Source organism: Equus caballus, chromosome X, assembly GCF_041296265.1.
Source record: "Equus caballus isolate H_3958 breed thoroughbred chromosome X, TB-T2T, whole genome shotgun sequence".
NCBI classification, from domain to species: Eukaryota; Metazoa; Chordata; class Mammalia; order Perissodactyla; family Equidae; genus Equus; species Equus caballus.
This window is the reverse complement of record NC_091715.1, coordinates 16,971,385-16,991,545: the sequence shown is the minus strand read 5'-3', so window position 1 is coordinate 16,991,545 and position 20,161 is coordinate 16,971,385. Positions and strand designations below refer to the sequence as shown.

The window sequence follows — 20,161 nt, the reverse complement described above, 5'->3', positions numbered from 1 at the left end:
GCTGGGCAGAGCCTCTCCGCTAATGGCGAGTAGAGGCTTTCCCTGCCACTGGTGCAGGACCCTGGAGTTTCCCCCGGGCTTAGGTGTAATCGCGGGGCCTTAGGTAGGGCTGTAATCACCTGTTTCCACTGTCACTCCGCCGGTGCACGCACACTCCTGCCCTTGGTGCGTGGAGATGCTATGGGGGAGTCTGCTGGAAGAAAGCCGCTTGCAGGTCCTAGGCTGTCTGGGGGTCATGGGTTGGAGAGTTTTCACCCGTCTCCACCTCCTCCTGGGGGGAAGTCCATCCGCCTTCCCATGTATAGCAGCACGGGTCTCTCTGGCGACCTGAGATGCTATATGGATATCCTTTGTTAACTGATGAATGTCCAATTAGTTGTAGATTTGGAGGGGGAGAGACAAAGAAGACTACTCACTCTGCCATCTTGGTGATGTCATGGATCTGTATTATGTTTTGAAGTCAGGGATTGTGATGCCTCCAGCTTTGTTCTTTTTTCTCAGGATTGCGTTAGCGATTTGGGGTCTTTTGTTGTCCCATATGAATTTTAGGATTCTTTGTTCAATTTCTGTAAAGAATGTCATTGGGATTCTGATTGGGATAGCGTTGAATCTGTATATTGCTTTAGGTAGTATGGACATTTTAACTATGTTTATTCTTCCAATCCATGTGCATGGAATGTCTTTCCATCTCTTTATGTCATCATCAATCTGAATGATTCCTTTTAAGCTAGCGCAGTGGGGTGAAAATTTGATTATATCAGCTGCTACCAGAGCTTAGGGAAAGGTCTGCAATCTTTTGATAGGCTGCTTGGGAGATGGAGATTGGACATTGAGTGAAAGGAGACAACAAAGATATAGGCAAAATTGTCTATATAGAAATGGATAGGAATTCCTGGGGTGAGTGAAGACAGAGGAAAGAGGAGAAGGGGAAGTAGAGAGTGAGAGAGCAAATGAGAAAGTAAGCAAAGACCAGGGTGAAAGTGAGGCTGAGAATGGGAGTGGGTGAGGTGAACAGGCAATAGGACGGGAGGCCAGATTCTGTGAGGAGAGAAAGTGCATGAGAAATTCCCAATGGTGGGAGGGTGGAGGACTTTTAGAACAAGATCATCCAGTACTTGATATTTACTATCAATGCATGCCTTTTGGGAATGTTTTCTGTTAAAATTGCCATGGAAATGAGACCACAGACTCAAAAATTTTTGAAATAGAAAGACTTGACATTTACTAAAAATATTTATGTGAGAAGAAAGGAGGAGAGCAACTACAAGCTAGAGCCAAATGTCAGTATGGCTCAGTTCTTAACACATCAGATTTACTATTTCTTTTATTCATGAGTGCAATCGAAGATGCCCCACCCCCACCCCTTCTACCCCTTTGCAGAAATTGTGTTGGGATCCACAGGGAATGGGGACTCTTGTATTCATAAACAAATTTATACAACTTTGAAAAGCAATTCAAGTATACATTTTGAAAACAAAGGGAGTCAAAGTAAATAGAATGAGTGTTAACCTAGAAAAAGATTCAGGTGACTATTTAAAAGGAAAGAAAATTAGTGTTCACTCAGAAGAACAGAGGGATTAAACATTGAAGGGACAAAGCATTAAGGATCTATTTTATTATTTGGGTTTTTAACTTTTGGGACACATGACCTAGAGTTCTTTTGCTTTTGGGATACCTGATTTCCCTCAGCTAGATGAAGGATGAGGGGCTGCATTTCCCACCTGGACGGAGACGAGATAACAGAATAGGAAGAAATGTGCAAGAGCTGGAAATCTTACTGAGAAGTGGTCAGTAAATCATTAGCTCCTAGGAATTTGAAGGCATTTGGGGATGGCACTGAATTTCTCACAAGGTTTGCAGAGACTTGAGCTGAGCTCCTTCAAATCCAAAGAACAGACCCATGTGACAATTACAAGAGTTCCAAGAGAGAATTAGACCCCAGTGCACTGTGGGCATCTGTTGTATGTAATGAATTGACTTCTTTCCTGTGCATCTAGAATGGTACTCCTAATTCCTTGGGAGAATTGAGGACAGAGGCACTCAAATCATCCTCTTTGTTCTGGGGTTCAGGTATGGAACCCCAGTTGAGACGTCAGGCTTTTTAAAGCCCAAATAAGGTCCTTCTGATAGAGTCAGAAGAGTTTTAGAGTTTTTAGAGAAAAACTTTGGTGGTGTGCTCCAGACCCTAGCTGGTGAGAGGGTCCCTATTCTAGCCATCGGGAACCTATTGTCTCCAAGTTGGAAGGCTGCTTGAGAGTCATGGAATCCAGTCCTCTTATTTTCCTGATTGTGAAAGTGAAGCTCAGAGAGGTGAAGTGACTTGTCCAAGGTCAAGTGTTGGTTAGGCAGTAGTGCTGGAAGGGGAACCCTGTTTTTTGACTCAAAGCCTAGGGCTCTTCTGAGAAAGAATTCCATGTACTTGTGATAGATTGCATTACTGTTCCCCCAAATATTCCCTTTTTTCTCTCCTTCCAGTACCCCTACCCTGTGGTTCATGATCTCTCTTTTCCTTTTGCCTCATCAGCGTGAGTGAATATGACATGCAGCAGAGCTGTGCTAGACATGTAGTGTGAGTGAGAAATACCTTTTGCTGGTTGTAAGCCACTGAAGTTTGGGAGTTGTTTGTTACCACAGGTGAACTTAGCCCATCCTGACTGTTGCAGTTTTCTTCAGCCTTGTAAACAGACTGTCCTGCAAGTGGGGGAATGTATTATCCATTGGTCTGCCTGGAAACTACACTTCTCTTGTAAGCTAGTAATTTGGAATGCTACTATGAATTCATTCCCATGAATCTGGGTTGCCTGAGCAGTGTCTGAATGGATCTAATCAACCTGGATAACTGGAATATCAGAGCCAGAAGTTTAGAAAAGAGACAGTGACCTTGAGGCCTTTGGGGACCATCCCTTCCTCCACGAGACAGTGAGCAAGGGAGAGAGGTGGGAGGGTGAGGGGAAGGGGCCAGACCAAGGAAGGGAGTGGGGGATTGCAGATAGGCAAAATTTCCTGACTTCATCCTTTTGTGTAGGGCCAATCTTGAGAGTTAGCTCTGTACCTGAGCCTTAGAGGGTTCTTCCTTACCTGGTACCATTCCATGTGACCCACCTTCTCACGGGAGGCCTTATCCATAATCAAGGGTGAAAGGAACTTTTAAGATGGTAGCTTTTGGACTATATCCTAAATATTAAATTTCAGTTTCCATTTTAGCACTGCAAAACAAAGTCTTCAGTCTATATTGCTCATTTTTTTATAATCAAGTTTTAAATGATCAAAGAGGTTGAACTAGGGTGATCATTGGTGATTTTTTATCACATTAGGTCATTAATGTCATTCATTGTGTGTCATTAAAGTGAATCAGCTTAAGGTGAGGTAAAGGTGGCTCCGGAATTGGATCATGTCATTAGAGAGTCCCCCTTTGACTGAAAATATTGTATACTTGCCCTGTGATCACACATATTCCAGAAGCAAATCCCAAACCCCTGGTTTAGTAAAATAGTATTTTTGAGCTTTTAGAATCTTGGTATTCCCCTCGACAGAGGCTGAGTTATCTAAAGGTGTTGCCAAAGTCAGAGGGCGATTCACTTTGATTGCTACAACCTGGAAACACCAGGTCACTAAACATTCCCCATGTTTTAACTGAAATTTTATATAGTTTATAAAGTTGTGACTAACCTTTAAAAGGAGTTCTGAAGGAAATCTTTATGTATAGAAAGCCTTCTTAAAATGAGTTTTGTAGTTGGTACTTCATGGACAAAAAAGGCACAAAGCAATTAAAACAGATAGGAGCAAGCTTTGTGTTTCAAATATTGGTACAGCGTGACTCTGGCAGTTAAGACAAAAGCTATTTCATGTCAGTATTAGGCAGGCAGCCATAAAATCTCTCTGAAGAAGCAAGATGTTTTGTTTATGTATTGTTGAAAGTTCACAAAGACTCCATTATGTGGGAATGTTAAGTATAACCCAAGTGACAACTCCATCCTAACATATGCCATGTCTGACCTAACCTGGCCTGGAGCAGCCCAGCTACTGGGACTGCTCTTTTCACAAATATTTGGATTACACACTCTTCGTTTAGGCATCTTATTAACACAGTGTGCTGCTATCCAGAAGGAGTGGTCCTCACTGCCCGATGGGTGCCACCACGACCTACCACCACAGCACTGGGTAAAGGAACCAGACCCTGGGGGTCAATGACTCAATGAATGGCAGTACCCAGCATTCCTTCTGCATCCACGTGCTTCCTCCTGCCTCTGTGAGCTGCAGTTTTTGCAATGTTTGGTTCAAAGCACTGCAAAGTTTACTTTGATAAAAGGCAGTGTTATGATTAAGAGCATGGATTCTGGGGCCAGGCTGCCGAACTTCAAATCCTGGCTCTGCCATTTATTAGCTGTGTGACCTTGGGCAAGTTCCTTAACCTCTCTGTGCCTCAGTTTACTTATCTATAAAATGAGTGTGATGATAACAGTACCTACTCACAGGGTTGTTATGAGGGTTAAATGAGTTTGGGCATGTAAACAGCTAGAACATGTTGTTCCTGGCTCATAGTAAATGCTACATAAGTGTTAGCTGTCACTATTACCTCTGGTTACAGTTGCTGTGATTTGGAACTGCTTCTGGCAGGAGAGGGTCTATCTGGTTTATCGGGACACTCAGTTGCCAAGACACCTAGAAAGCCTATCACAGGAACTAATTTGAGCCCTTGGCCTCCAAGGGGTACCTGAGGAGGCCAGGGTCATAGTGGGCAGCTTCACTAAATTTTATTCACTGGGAGGGGCTTGGGCAGCTTCAGCATGGTAATGCCTCCCCTCACCTGAGTGGGGCCAGGGCAGGCCTGGCACTTCCTGACAGCAATGCAGAGATGGACAGCAAACTGGTGGCAGCAGCCAAGCTCCCAGAAGGGCATACTGATGGATTTTGCCATTATTTCTTATATGAAGAGAGAATTTCACATACACAATTTTTGGTTAAGAAGATTATTCCAAAAACACATGCCTCTGATAAAGACCTTCAACAGAAGGTTTAGTCTCATACAGGCCCTGAGCCATCTGAACAAGAGTATTAGAAGCCCCATCCTTACTAGGAAATGGGGTCTGGAATTGGTCTGGCCGCCCCAGCCTGGTGTCTGAGATTCTTGGGGGGAGAACCTGGGCCCCAGCATAGCCCATCAAGCTGCAGCCTCCTTGTTGCACTGTGGCAAGCTGTTGGCTGGTTATCCCATAACCATTCGTCTTTTTCCTCTGCCTGCCTCACACTGTAGAAGTGCAAAGTCCATTACTACATCTTCTTGTGGGGAGTCATGTGACACAGCTCTGGCCAATGAGACATAAGGAGAGCTCTTCTGAGAAATATTTTCCCCTATTTTCTGCCTTTGGGGGCAGTTACGTGAGGATATGATGCTTATAGCTGTGACACCCATTTCGTGACCATTAGGTAGAAAGTCCAAGAGCAAAAACGCCACTATGCTGAAGAATGGTAGAGGGGAAGGATGAAAAAACCTGAAATCTTGATGTCCTTGTTGAGCTACTGAATGAATCCTGGGAATGCTCATCTCTGGACTCTTTATTAAGTAAACAACAAATGCTCTTAAAGTTTAAGCCACTGTTAGCTGTTTTTCTGTTACTTACTGCCAGAAACGTTCCTAAACGGTACCCTAACTCTCAGCCTGTGTGTCTAGTTTGTGTACCTGAGCTGCTGTCTTTTCTCCTGATGTGCACACCCTTTGGCCAGGAGTCAGGCACTTGTTTGACCAGGCTTTCATGGCCTTCCTAGCTCTTGCATTTCTCTCTCACCAAGGTGCTGGAGTTGACTAACCTCAGCCACTGGATGCCCCACTTACCTACACTGAGATGCAGCGTCTGGCCAGAGATTCTTGCCACAGTGTCCCATTCATTGGCTTGCACCCGTTCTGTGATGTCCTTCCAGACCCAAGTCTTCCCTATTATTTGGAAATTTGATTTGAACTACAGGCCACCCAAAGCAAGGTCAGCTCTCTTAGTCCTAGGCCTGCCCAGTTCTGCCTTACTCATGCCTCCCTGATAGGCCCTTGGCGGAGGCAACATCCCAGCATGGCTGGCAGCTGGGCTGACACTGGCAGGGACCCACACAGCCTGGAAAGTTAAGGCCAAGAAACAGCTCTTCTCAGTCCTGAAGATTTTGACTTCTAGGTGCTTTATCCCTCACTCCTCAGAACAGAACTTTTGTGCTGCTGACTTGTCGTTTGACCTTGGTAAAGAAACCTGATCTTAATCCCTGCATTGCATCTGTTCAGAAGGGTACTGTGGAAAGGAGGCCTGGATTTTAAGAGTTAGGAGGTTTTGGCTCTAGTCCTGTCTCTCCCATAAAAAAACCAAAGTAGGCTGCCACTGTGCCTTCCTGTGCCTCTATTTTCCCTGTCCAAAATAGAGTGTCGATCCTTTGCCTGACACTGCCATTTACATGCTTTAAAAAGTAAATTTTAAACTTAGAGACACGACAGAAATTATAGAGTATACCTTAAAGAAATTATTTAGAACATTGAGGGACATTTCTATAAGTACTCATGGTGTCTTTTTAATTTTGAGGTTTGGAAAGGATAATGAAAATTTCACTGGAGCCAGTCTTAATTTTTAAAAAAAATCACATTAATTTTCCTCCAGGATTTTCTAACACACCAGAAATAAATTACAGAAAGGAGGAAAAAAAGCACTAAATAGTAATTCTGCCCAGCTGTAAACCTTGCTTTTCATGTGAATTAAGTCTTTGATCCCTAAAAATCCATTTTGCTCTTGGACAAGTTCCAGAGACACTGCCCTCTTGGGGAAGCAGTGGTGCCAGGGACAGAATGGCTGTTTGGAGATGGGGCTTCTCCTGTATCTGTGCTGATCCAAGAAAGAAGCTCGAGGAATGGGGTGGGGTGGGGGATGAGCTCAGTGTTCCCGCTTCCTGGCACATGTGAGGTGCCTTCCCCCCTTTTCAATTTACTCTGCTGCTTCCCTCTGCTGTCTTAAGAAATGCAGGCCCTGACTCTTTCCCTCATGAGTATATTTGTCTTTGTAACTTTGCAAGGCCATGGCGGTCCTGCTAAATAAACTCTGCTGGAGATGGTGAGGCCTTTAGTGTATAGTCGATTCTATCCTTGTGTAAGTTCATCTGTTTTTCATACCTGAGCATTTCTGTGTGCCAACTACTGTCCACAGTTGTACGAAGAGGCAAAGTGGGTGCAAGTCACCAAAAGAAGAAAGCCCATTTAGGGTAACTCATATGGTGCTCGTAATAGAGATTTTTTTTAACAGTTTTTTAATTGTGGTAAAATGTACATAACATAATATTTGTCATGTTAACCATTTGTAAGTGTACTCAGTGGTATTAATTATATTCACAATGCTATGTACCCATCACCACTATCTATACCCAAAACTTTTTCAGCATTCCCAATATAAATTCTGTACCCATTAGACAACAGCTCCTCATTTCCCCCTCCCCCCCGCCCAGCTCCTGGTAACCTCTATTCTGCTTTCTATCTCTATGAATTTGCCTATTCCAGATATTTCATATAAGTGGAATCATACAATATTTGTCCTTTTGTATCTGACTTCTTTCACTTAGCATAATGTTTTCAAGGTCCATCCATGTTGTGGCACGTATCAGAACTTCATCCCTTTTTATGGCTGAGTAATGTTCATTGTATGGATATACCACATTTTGTTTATCCATTAATCTGTTGAGGGACACTTGGGTTGTTCCCACCTTTTGGCTGTTGTGAATAGTGCTGCTACAAACATTCGTGTACAGAGATCTGTTCGAGTCCTTGCTTTCTGTTCTTTTGGATATATACCTAGGAGTAGGACTGCTGAGTCATATGGTTTTCACATGTGGACATGGTGTCAGGAGTATCAACACAGGCAGTAGGAGTTTGCAAAGACGGGACATGTAGCCACATTCAGAGGGCTGAGGCAAGGATCAGAGCCAAGTGCAAGAAGAAAGAGTTGGAAGAGATGGACCATGCGGTTCTCCTATAAGATGCTGCAATTCCAGAAGGGCACATGATGAAGGCACAACCAGGGGCCAGGAGCTGGGGGAACTGTCCCTTTGTAGAAGGACTACAGGAGATCCAGGGAAGGTGGAGCTGAGCGTCTAGACAGATGGGGAGACTGAGTAGCCAGGAAAGCAAGAGGCAGAGGGTCAAATGGCGGCCGTGCAATAAAGAAGGGTAGTCCACAGGAACCAAGTGGTGGGGTCAAGTAGAGGTCAGGGGCCAAACTAGCTGTCCAGGAAACAATAGGACCCTGGCAACCAACAAGCCTTGACCCTGTGGGAATTCCTCACAAACTGGAAAGCTTCTTATGTCCCTCCTGCTGATACAGGGAGAAAACCTTGATGGCTCTTGGTTTGTGAGGGAGAGTATGTAGATAAGGGCAGATCCTGACCCAAGCCTACCTGTGGGAAAGGATCTCTGAAGCAAATCCCTTTGGGAGGCCAAAATGAGCATCCAAAAGTTCAAGGTGATCCATCATCCTGGACTACGATAAGAACAACTATTACGAAACAGCACAGTTTTATTATATGTTGCACCCAAGGGTAAATATATTGCTTGTATACTGAGCAAAAAGTTTTCTGTTAGGAGGCCAAGAAACACACATATTAAATTCTAGGTGATGACTAATTCCCAACTACTTGGTTTAAAAATAACTGCAGAGGCCATTCGAGGCCACCGTGGTCAGTAATTCCGTGAGGGCACGGAGCAGGTGGTATCCTAATCCCCTGCCTACAGCCTGCTGGGAAAGGAGTTTGCACCACGTTTCCAGGTTGTCCCTCGAGCAGAGGCATCAGTAGAAAAGGTCACCTACTGAAGACAGCCAGGAGAACAGCTGCCTGGGACAAATCCAGCGAAGGTGAGCTCTCAGCCCAGAACTGTACAGCTATCCACGTTCAGGCTCACCAGATGAAGCTGTGCAAATCTTGGATGGTGCAAAACCTGTTTGGCTGGAAACCCTAGGTGGTTTTCAGAGCAGGCTTCTAGCCCAAATTCTTTCTGGGGTCAGAAGTTGCTAAACTCAATCAAGCCCAAATCTGTGAGCCTTCACTCGGACTAATTTATACTAAAAACAGCATCCAGATATGATCAGGAAAGGTTTTCTCCTTTGCCACAGCCCTGCCACAAAGAATTGCACTAGTGCAGCCAGAAAGCATACCAGCACTGCTTTGAATTTGCACAACACATAACCCGAGTGGAGAGAATCCAGAGAGGAGAGAAGTTAGTTTTCTCTGGCGAGGTCCCACACCCTCTCCATTTCTACAAGTCTGAACTCCTCCAGGCTCAGAGATGCCTTTTATGAAAGCTTCTCTGGGATTGCTTGCTGCTTCCACAGGCTTCTCACTCCTCTGAAAACCTAAAATCACTTTGCATATTCTGTTTTATTTGTGTATCTTAAAATCTCTTTTACTGTATGGTAAATTTCTTGACTTCACATGTTTTTCCTTCATTTTTCCATTTCTCCAGTGTGACTTGCACTTAAGAGGTATGCAATAGATATTTATAGAGATAATTAATGAGTAGCTTCATGAATATAGAAACAAATTATATTTAGTACAACTTTTTGGAGCCTGTATTCCGTAAAGTGGTGCCAGTATATTTTGGGGAAGTGTTCCTAAGCATCTGACTTAAATTTCCGGTGTTTCAATATATCTGTTTTTTCTTGTCTTTTTCTAGTAGAAAAAGCACCATCTGCCACATAGTATTACTTAACTAATTAATTAAGTGATTAATCAAGTCCTAAATGCCTTTGCAGCTCCTCTTCCTTCAGGCTGGCTAACTCCCATTCTTTTTGTCCTCCATTTTCTACCACCTGTGCCTTAGTTTTCTTGGCAGTAAAATAGGTCAGAATGTTACCTCACTGGGTTGTTGTTGTGAGGACGAAATAATACAGTGATGTAGAAATGTTTGGAAAAGTGATCAGTGTCAGGCGAAGTGAGACTGGACTAAGGAAGTTTTCAAACCACAGTGTAGAATGACACATTTGACCGTATGGGAGAAACAGCACCATAGAACAAGTTATTAGTCATAGTGAGCTCTGGGGAGATCGGGTGCCACAAGAGTCTAAGCGAGGAACAGACAGAGAACAGGACTAAGGACATTTCCTCCATTAATCATGGGACTGAGAACAGAGCTCTCCTGTGTACCCACTTAATCAAAACAGCACACCTTCCCTCCAAAGCAGCCAATACCTAAAACACACAAGTGTGTTATTTCAAAGTCACAGGAGTTACTTTAAAGAACAAGACAGCCTATTAAAAAATGAATAATGTGCATTTCTTCCTGGAAAGAACAAATCAATACCCCTCAGTGGGCCCAGTGCCACACACCAGCCTCAGCACCGTAGTTTGCTTTTATCCAGAAGGAGGGGATGGAAAGGACAGCTTCCCCCACCCCGCTAGCCCATTTTGCCCCAGTGGAAGCAGTTCCCATCTTCTCTCTCCTCAGAGGCTAAATCTGGAGTAAAAGAAGTTTACCTGCCCCAAACAGTACATTATACACTTCAGCTAGCATGGATGCCCCAGGGCAAATATTTTCTTCTAAACTCCAGGCACGCTTTAGGTTCAAGTTCCTTAGAGAAGTACAGCTGTCCACTTAGTAGATTCAGCTACAATCTCTTGACAGCTCAGCGTAGTTAAGCAGATATTTATTTTTAGGTTAATATTTTTTGAGCTTCTACTATGCACCAGACACTGTGCTAAGCACTTTCTATGAATTATGTCATTTAATTCTCTCATTTTATAAGCAAGGAGGTTGATATCAGAGAGCTTAAGTTGTATGCCCAAAGCCACACAGCTGGTAAGAGGTAGAGCTGAATTATGAACTTGGGTCTCTGTGGCTCCAGAGTTCTTGCTTTTAACCATTAGGCTATACTGGTCATATGTTGTGTCGCAAGCATGTATTAAGTTCTAGGGACACAGGAATGACTCACATTTGCTTCTTGCCCCAAGTGTGAGATACTGGCGTATTATCTTGTCTATCTTACCTAACTTTAATTTAGAATTTACTGGATGTCATAACCCACTGTGAGATGGAAACTGAAGAGCCGCAGAACTTAAGATCTTGCCCAAAGTAGGGTTAGTAGATGACAAAATAGGGATTCAAACCCAGGCAGACTGACTCCACCGCCCATATGCCAAAGCACTGTGCCACATTTCTCCCCGCAAATATTTGTAGACAGATGTTCGCTGAAGGTGTGATAACTTCTTGAACAGAAATAAGTAAATGTATAGTATAACATAAACACTGCTTGGGTAGAGGAGTCAGGGACACCAGATTTGGGGCTTGATTGGTGCCACCAAGGGAGGTGGCAAAGGGGGGAAGGGCATTTCATGCAGGAGGCCCCAAAGAGCAGGAGATGTCTGTGTCCATCACACACAGTTCCTCCCCTCAGTGCCTTATTTGAAGTGACTCCAGTCCAGACACTGCAGAACAGTCTTCCAAGGCCAGTGGTTTTGTTTGTCGTTTCTTGTTTGTTGTTTTGTTTTTTACTTTTTATTGAGGTTTTACTTACATACAGTAAAGTGCTCTCATCTTAAGTGTACGGCTTGATGAATTTTTACCTAGGTAAATATCCCTGTAGACACTGCCCAGAGTAAGACGTGGATCATCTCCATAGCCCCAGAAGTTTCCTTTGTGCCCTTTCCCAGTCAATACCCCTACCCCTCGCCTGAGATAATCAATATTCTGACCTCTATCACCTCTGTTGGTTGGTTTTGTCAGTTCTTGAATTTCACATAAATAGAATCATACCATATGTGTTATTTTGTGTCTGCCTTCTTTTGCTCAGCAAAATGTCTCTAAGATTCCTCTGTGTGGTTGTGTGTAGTAGTAGTCAATTCTTTGCATGGCTGTCTTGTCTCCATGGTACGAACATGTCTCAATTTACTCATCCATTTAATGTTTGTGGGCATTTGAGTTGTTTCTAGTTTGGGGATATTATGAATAAGTGTACTATGAGAGTTCTTTTTCATGTTTTTTGCTGGATATATACTCTCATTTCACTTGAGTATATACTGAGGAGTGGAGTTGTCAAACCAAAAGGCGTACACGTACACACACACACACACACACACACACACACATATATATATATATTTTACTTTATAGGTATAGTCAAACTGTTTTTCAAAGTGATTGTATCAATTTATACTCTTACCAGCCGTGTATGAAAGTTTCAGTTTTTTTAACTTTTTATTTTGAAATAATGATCGATTGAAGGAACCACAGTCAAGCTACAGAACTGTTTCATCACCACAAAGATTTCCCTCATGCTACCCCTTTATAATTCTACCCACCACTCTCCCCATGCCATCCATAGCCCTTGGCAATCACTAATTTGTTCTCTATCTCTATACTTTTGTCATTTTGAGAATGTTACATAAATGGAATCATACAGTCTGTGACCTTTTGAGATTGTCTTTTTCACTTGGCATAGTGCCCTTGAGATCTACTGAGATCGTTGTGTGTATCAATAGTTTCTTCCTTTGCTGAGTAGTAGTCCATGATATGGATGTACCACAGTTTGTTTAACCGTTCACCTATTCTAGAACATTTTGTTTGTTTCCAGTTTTTGGCTATTACAAATAAGGCTTCTATGAAAAATCATGTACAAGTTTTTGTGTGGTCATAAGTTTTCACTTCTCTATGATAAATGCCCAGGAGTGACATTGCTGGGGTCATAAGGTAAGTGTATGTTTAGTTTTTTAGGAAACTGGGAAACTATTTTCCAGAGAGGCTGTGCCATTTTACATTCCCCTTAGCAATGTAAGAGATCCGGTTACCCTACAGCCTTGAAAGAAGTTGGTGTTGTCACTATTGTTTGTTTTCTGTTTGTTCTCTCTCCTTTCTTTTCCCCTGCCTTCCTGTGGGTTACTTGAACATTCTTAGAATTCCATTTTGATTTATTTGTGTTTATTTGATTTATTGTGTTTCTGAGTGTATCTCTTTGAATAATTTTTTAATGGTTGCTCTAATTACTATATTACATATACATAAATCATAGTCTGCTAATATCAATGTTTTACCAGTCTGAGTGAAGTGTAGAAGTCTTACTTCGCTTTATGTCCCTCCACCCTCTCCCATTTATAATATAATTGTCTTAAATATTTCCTCTACACACAATGAGAACTTCTTCAGACAGTATTATAATTTTTGCTTCAACTATCAAACATAATGTAGAAAACTCAAAAAGAGAAGGAAGGTCTATTGTATTTACCCATATTTGGATTCTTTCCATTATCCTTTCTTCCTCTCTGATGTTTGAAGATTTCCTTCCTTTATCATTTCCTTTCTGTTTAGAGAATTTCCTTTAGTCATTATTTTAGCATAGGTCTGCTAGTGACAGATTCCCCTATTTTTCCTTCATCAGAGAATGTCTTTATTTCCTCCTTTATTCTTGAAGGTTATTTTCACTGGATGTTGAATTCTGGGTTGGCAGTTCTTTTTTTATTTAGCACTTGAGAAATCTTGTGCCACTTGTTTATGGCCTTCCTAGTTTCTTATGAGAAATTTGCTGTCATGTGAATTGTTTTCCTCCTATAGGTAATGTGTCATTTCTCTCTCACTGCTTTCAAGATTTTCCCTTTGTCTTTTATTTTCAGATGTTTGACTATGATGTATCTTTGTGTGAAATTCCTTAGGTTTATCTCATTTAGGGTTCACTCAGCTTCTTGAATCTGTTTGTGGCTCTTGCCAAATTTGGAAAAATTTTAGCTATTATTTCTTCAAATACTTTTTAAACCTGACCCTCTTTCTCCTCTCATTTTGGTACTATGATGACACAGATGTTAGATTATTTGTTATAGTCCCAGAGGTCTCTGAGGTTTCTGTTCATTTATTTTTTTCAGTCGATTTTCTCTCTGTTGTACAGATTGGGTAATTTTTATTGTTCTATCTTCAAGTTCACTGATTCTCTTGTCTATCCTTTACATTCTGCTATTGGGCTCGTCCATTGAATTTTTAATTTTAGTTATTGTATTTTCCCTTTTAAAGTTTCCATTTGATTCTTCTTATATCTTTTATTACTTTGCTGAGACTTTCTAATTTTTCATTCAAGAGTGTTTGTAATTGCTCATTGAAGCATTTTTATGATGGCTGCTTTAAAATCCTTGTCAGATAATTCTTTTTTTTGTTTGTTTGTTTAATTTTTATTTTTTTCGGATGTACATCATATTTCAAATTCTGGATACATTACATCGTGTTCACCACCTGAACACTAATTATAGTGCATCCCCTCACGTGACCCTAATCACCCCTTTTGCCCTCCCCCCTCCCCCCTTCCCCAATGGTAACCACCAGTCCAATCTCCAGTGCTATGTGTGTTTTTTTTTTGTCGTTTTTATCTTCTACTTATGAGTGAGATCATATGGTATTTGACTTTCTCCCTCTGACTTATTTCACTCAGCATAATACCCTCAAGGTCCATCCATGTTGTCACAAATGGCCGGATTTCGTCATTTCTTATGACTGAGTACTAGTCCATCGTGTATAAATACCACATCTTCTTTATCCATTCGTCCCTTGATGGGCACCTAGGTTGCTTCCAAGTCTTGGCTGTTGTGTATAATGCTGCAATGAACATAGGGGTGCAAGTATCTTTATGCCTTTGTGTTTTCAAGTTCTTTGGATAAATACCCAGCAGTAGAATAGCTGGATCATATGGTAGATCTATCCTTAATTTTCTGAGGATACTCCATACTGCTTTCCATAGTGGGTGCACCAGTTTGCACTGCCACCAGCAGTGAACAAGGGTTCCCTTCTCTCCACACCCTCTCCAACACTTGTTTCCTGTCTTGTTAATTATAGCCATTCTGACTGGAGTGAGGTGATACCTCATTGTAGTTTTGATTTGCATTTCCCTGATAGCTAATGATGTTGAGCATCTTTTCATATGCCTGTTGGCCATCTGTATATCTTCTTTGGAGAAATCTCTGTTCAGATCTTTTGCCCATTTTCTAATTGGATTGTTGGTTTTTTTGTTGTTGAGCTGTATGAGTTCTTTGTATATTGTGGATATTAACCCCTTATCTCATATGTGGTTTGCAAATATCTTCTCCCAATTGTTAGGTTGTCTTTTCGTTTTGTTGATGGTTTCCTTTGCTGTGCAGAAACTTTTTAGTTTGATGTAGTCCCATTTGTTAATTTTTTCTTCTGTTTTCCTTGCCCGGTCAGACATGGGACTTGAAAATATGCTGCTCAGACCAATGTCATAGAGCGTACTGCCTATGTTTTCTTCTAGAAGTCTCATGGTTTTGGGTCTTACATTCAAGTCTTTAATCCATTTTGAGTTGATTTTTGTGCATGGTGTAAGGGAATGGTCTACTTTCATTCTTTTGCATGTGGCTGTCCCGTTTTCCCAACACCATTTATTGAAGAGACTCTCCTTTCTTCATCGTATGCTCTTGGCTCCCTTGTCGAATATTAGCTGTCCATAAACGTGTGGGTTTACTTCTGGGCTCTCAGTTTTGTTCCATTGATCTGTGTTTCTGTTTTTGTGCCAGTACCATGCTGTTTTGGTTACTATGGCTTTGTAGTATAATTTGAAATTGGGGAGTGTGATACCTCCAGCTTTGTTCTTTTTTCTCAGGAATCCTTTGGCTATTCGGGGTCTTTTGTTGTTCCATATAAATTTTAGGATTCTTTGTTCTATTTCTGTAAAAAATGTTGTTGGAACTTTGATGGGGATTGCGTTGAATCTATAGATTGGTTTAGGAAGTATGGACATTTTAACAATGTTAATTCTTCCAATCCAAGAGCACAGAATATCTGTCCATTTCTTTGTGTCTTCTTCGATTTCTTTCAACAATGTTTTATAGTTTTCAGTGTACAGATCTTTCACCTCTTTTGTTAAGTTTATTCCTAGGTATTTTATTCTTTTTGTTGCAATTGTAAATGGGATTGTATTCTTAATTTTTCTTTCTGCTACTTCGTTGTTAGTGTATAGAAATGCAACGGAGTTTTGTACATTGATTTTGTATCCCGCAAATTGACTGTATTCCTTTATTATTTCTAAAAGTTTTTTAGTGGACTCTTTAGGGTTTTCTAGATATAAAATCATGTCGTCTGCAAAGAGTGACAGTTTCACTTCTTCTTTTCCAATGTGGATCCCTTTTATTTCTTTTTCTTGCCTGATTGCTCTGGCTAGGACTTCCAATACTATGTTAAATAAGAGTGGTGACAGTGGGCATCCTTGTCTGGTTCCTGTTCTTAGAGGGATAGCTTGTCAGATAATTCTAACGTCTGTGTCATCTCAGTGATGGTGTCTGTTGATTGTCTTTTCTCATTGAAGTTGAGATTTTCTGGTTCTCTGTGTGACAAATGTTTTGGTTGAAACCTGGACAAATTTGGTATTATGTTATAAGATGTTGGATCTTATTTAAATCTTCTGTTTTACCTGGCCTCTTTTGACATCAGTCTGGCAAGGAGGAGGGAGGGATGCTGCCTTGTTACTGCTAGGTGGGGCTAGAAATTCAGATTCTCCATTGGCTTCCATTGATACCTGGGTGAGGAGGGCTCTTCATTACTGCTGGGTTAAGGTGGGACTTCGAGTTCCTTCCCTACTGGGCCTCTGCCAATACCACCCTGGCTGGGAGGAACAGGATGCCTCTTTACTGCTCCCCACATAGTTTCCACTGATGCCTTGGGTAGGAGGCCTCATTACCGCTGGGTAGTGGTAAAGTCTTGACTCTCCACTAGGCCTCCTCTGACACCACCCAATGGAGAGGGGATGAGGTGCCTTATTACTGCCAGGTGGGAGCTGAAGTCCAGGTATCCCACGTGGTCTCCACTGATGCTGAGAGGTGGGTGAGCCTTGTTATTGCCCAGTGGAGATGAAAGTCTTGGCTCCTCACTTGGCCTTCTGATAGCACTCTCTTGGGGGTCTTTTGGTGCCTTGTTACAGCCTCACGAATGTGGAATTATGGGTTTCCCATATAGCCTTTGCTGATGAAGACAGGGGTGGGGGCTGCAGTATTTTCTATGGTTTTAGCTGTGGTGGAGCAATTATTGTCTAAAAGTTGTCTGTCTTGCTAGGCTGTCCCTTTCATGGGGTCAGGAGAGGGCAGGCTTTTCTTAGGGCTTTTTTTTTGTTTTCACCTATTGGAATTTCTAGTTTGCCAGGTTCTCCAGTACCCAGTCTGGGATATTTGAGGCAAAAACAAAAAGCAAAAAAAAAAAAAAAAACCAAAAAAAAAACCCCCTAGGAACTCATCACTGTATTGTTCTTTAGGCCCAAAAGTCTCTAGCTTGTCTGCCTTCTCTCTACCTTCTGAATCTTCTTATATTTGTGTTATATATAACGTCCAGGGGTTTTTAGCTGTACTTAGTGGCTGAAATAGGAAAAAGTACATTACTCCATCTCTTTGAAAGCAGAAGTCCTTTCTGAGGAGTGGTTTTTAAATGCTGTTTCCGGAGTCGTGGGGTTCTTGGGCATTACCTCAGGGGCTGCCATGGTGAGGGGAGGAGGTGGCAGAGGGGGGTGTGGAGTGGTAGTTAATACTCTAGGAGCCCTTACCTATGATTTAATAGGGCCATCTCACTTTTGTGGATTTTATATATTGGGGTTCTATCTAAGATCTCAGGAACAAAAGTGTTCTGCTGCTTAAAAGAAGTTGGAAACCACTGCCATAATCTATCGAAATGTCCTCAAATTCCTCAAATTCCAACATTTTGGTTTCCAAACTATGTCTCTCTCACTGTCTTTCACACCTGAAAGAAGTGCAAAAATCTTTTGTCAAAACCATGTGTCTATGTTTTTAATTTGAGCAACATGGTAGCCATAACCATATGCCATAAAAGCAAAGTGTCTAGGAAAGTCCCAGATATTTGCACACCTAACACAGATGCTCCATTTTACTATTTTTTCAGCTAGTGGGACAGGGGAAAGGATTCAGCTTCTGGGGTCCAAATGCCTAGATTTGAGTCTTAACTAATTCCTAGTGTGCGATCTTATACAAGTGACAAGTTCTCAGAGCCTCCATGTCCTCATCTGGAAACAGGGATAATAAGGTCTAATTTCTGTGATAACTTGCTAAATGCTGATGGATCATACAAGATACACTCATTTAAAGGGCTGCCCTCAGCGATGCTGTCCAATACAGCAGCCACTAGCCATGTGTGGCTATTGAGCATTTAAAGTATGACTAATGTGACTGAGGAATTGAATTTTGTTTAATTTGAATTAAAATTTAAAAACCGATGATTCAGTTCTTGGAAAACATAGAAGTATATTTGGAACAACTTAGAGTGTGAGTACTTGGACCACCTTGAGTATAGAACAAGTGTAAATGTTATAAAAGTTAAACATAGGTGAAGTATTTTTGATGAAAATTTAGTATCTGAGTGGCGATGTACTCGAAGTGTAAAACATTCTGGATTTTGAAAACTTAGTATGAAAGAGAGAATGTAAAATATTAATACCTTATTATATTTACTTCATGTTAAAGTTATGTTTTAGATAGATTAAATAAAATATATTATTAAAATGAACTGCACTCAATTCTTTTAATGTTTTAATGTGGCTACTAGAAAATTTTAAATTACATAAGTGGCTTGCGTCATATTTCCATTGGACTGTGCTGCTCTAGAGTGATTCTTACATATGAAGTAGGTAAATTACCTTGTAACTTTTAACCTTTAAATTAATACTTTTAACTTTGGTGAGACTGAGTGACTCCTTTAGATAGTTTTATCTGCTTAAGCTATTAAAATGTATTTTCTTAAACAATTGAGCATTTATGGAATGCATAGAATTTTTGCCTAAAAGTGAGCTGACTGAGGTTATGAGATAGAAGCTCCTCTCATTATTGGTGGGAATGCAAATTGATGTAGTCCTTACCAGATGACCATTCATTCATTTATTCATTCAAGAAGTAGTTTTTGAGCTTCTACTATGTGCCAGTTGCTATACCATGTCTGTAGGCACAGAGGTAAGCAAATAGAAGATGCCTGCCCTTGTAGAGGTTACTGGCTATAGGGACCATCCCTGTGTTAGGTGTTCAAATATTTTGGACTTCACTGAACACTTTGCTGTTATGGCTACCATGTTTCCCAAACTAAAAACGTAGACACATGTTCTTGACAAAAGATTTTTACACTTCTTTCAGACGTGAAAGACAGTGAGGGAGCTATAGATTGGAAGCCAAAATGTTGGAACTTACTGACTACTTGGGAAGTCAGTAATGAAAAATAATTGCAAAAATAGTCATTTAGTTGTATTTATGGTAGGTTCTACAAATTAAAAATACCCTTTAAAAAATCCTTTTATGGGGGCTGACCCCGTGGCTGAGTGGTTAAGTTCTCGCACTCTGCTGCAGGCGGCCCAGTGTTTCGTTGGTTCGAATCCTGGGCGCGGACATGACACTGCTCATCAAACCACTCTGAGGCGGCGTCCCACATGCCACAACTGGAAGGACCCACAACAAAGAATATACAGCTATGTACTGGGGGGCTTTGGGGAGAAAAAGGAAAAAAATAAAATCTTTAAAAAAAAAATCCTTTTACGATAAACTTGTTATTTGTGCAGAGATTTCCTTCCTAGGAATTTATCCTCGAGAAATAATCATGGTTGTGCCCAAATGTATGTACAAGAATGTTCCCTGACATGTTAAAATAGCAGAAATACCTAGAAGCAACCCAAATGGTCAACAATTTTAGATTGTTAAGTTAAGCTATCTAAGTTAACCGCTTGATGGAATACTATGCAGCCATTAAAAATCATGTTGAGGGGCTGGCCCAGTGACAGAGTGGTTAAGTTCATGTGGTCTGCTTCAGTGGCCCAGGATCCTTAGGTTTTGATCTCAGAGGTAGACCTACACACCACTCATCAAGCCATGCTATAGTGGTATCCCACATACAAAATAGAGGAAGATTGGCACAGATGTTAGCTTGGGGCAATCTTTCTCAAGCAAAGAGAGGAAGATTGGCAACAGATGTTAGCTCAGGGCCAATCTTCTTCACTAAAATAAAAAAAATCATGTTGAGAAAGACACTGAATAACTTTAAAATGTAATCACAAAAGCAATATGTGTACTATGAATCTGATTAAATAAAACACACAAATGCATTGAAAAGTATAGGAGCGATCTTCACCAACATGTTAATAATTTTTATTTCTCTGGTGGAGCTATGAGGGATCTTTCTTTCTTCTTAGGC

General features: G+C 41.2%; 1 protein-coding gene across 5 annotated transcripts in view; it reads left to right on the top strand.

Moving 5' to 3' along the window:
• The window catches only part of SMPX (small muscle protein X-linked), a 128,177-nt gene that overhangs the window by 22,836 nt on the left and 85,180 nt on the right, over positions 1 to 20,161 (top strand). Inside the window, exon 1 of one of the 5 annotated variants that reach the window (XM_001492037.5) lies at positions 8,676 to 8,867. The exons of 2 other annotated variants lie outside the window; for them this stretch is intronic. The gene's annotated coding sequence lies outside the window, so the exon portion shown is untranslated. Of the gene's footprint in view, positions 1 to 8,675; positions 8,868 to 20,161 lie in introns of those variants that run through there. 2 more of the 5 variants (XM_070257241.1, XM_070257242.1) reach the window with 2 other exon arrangements.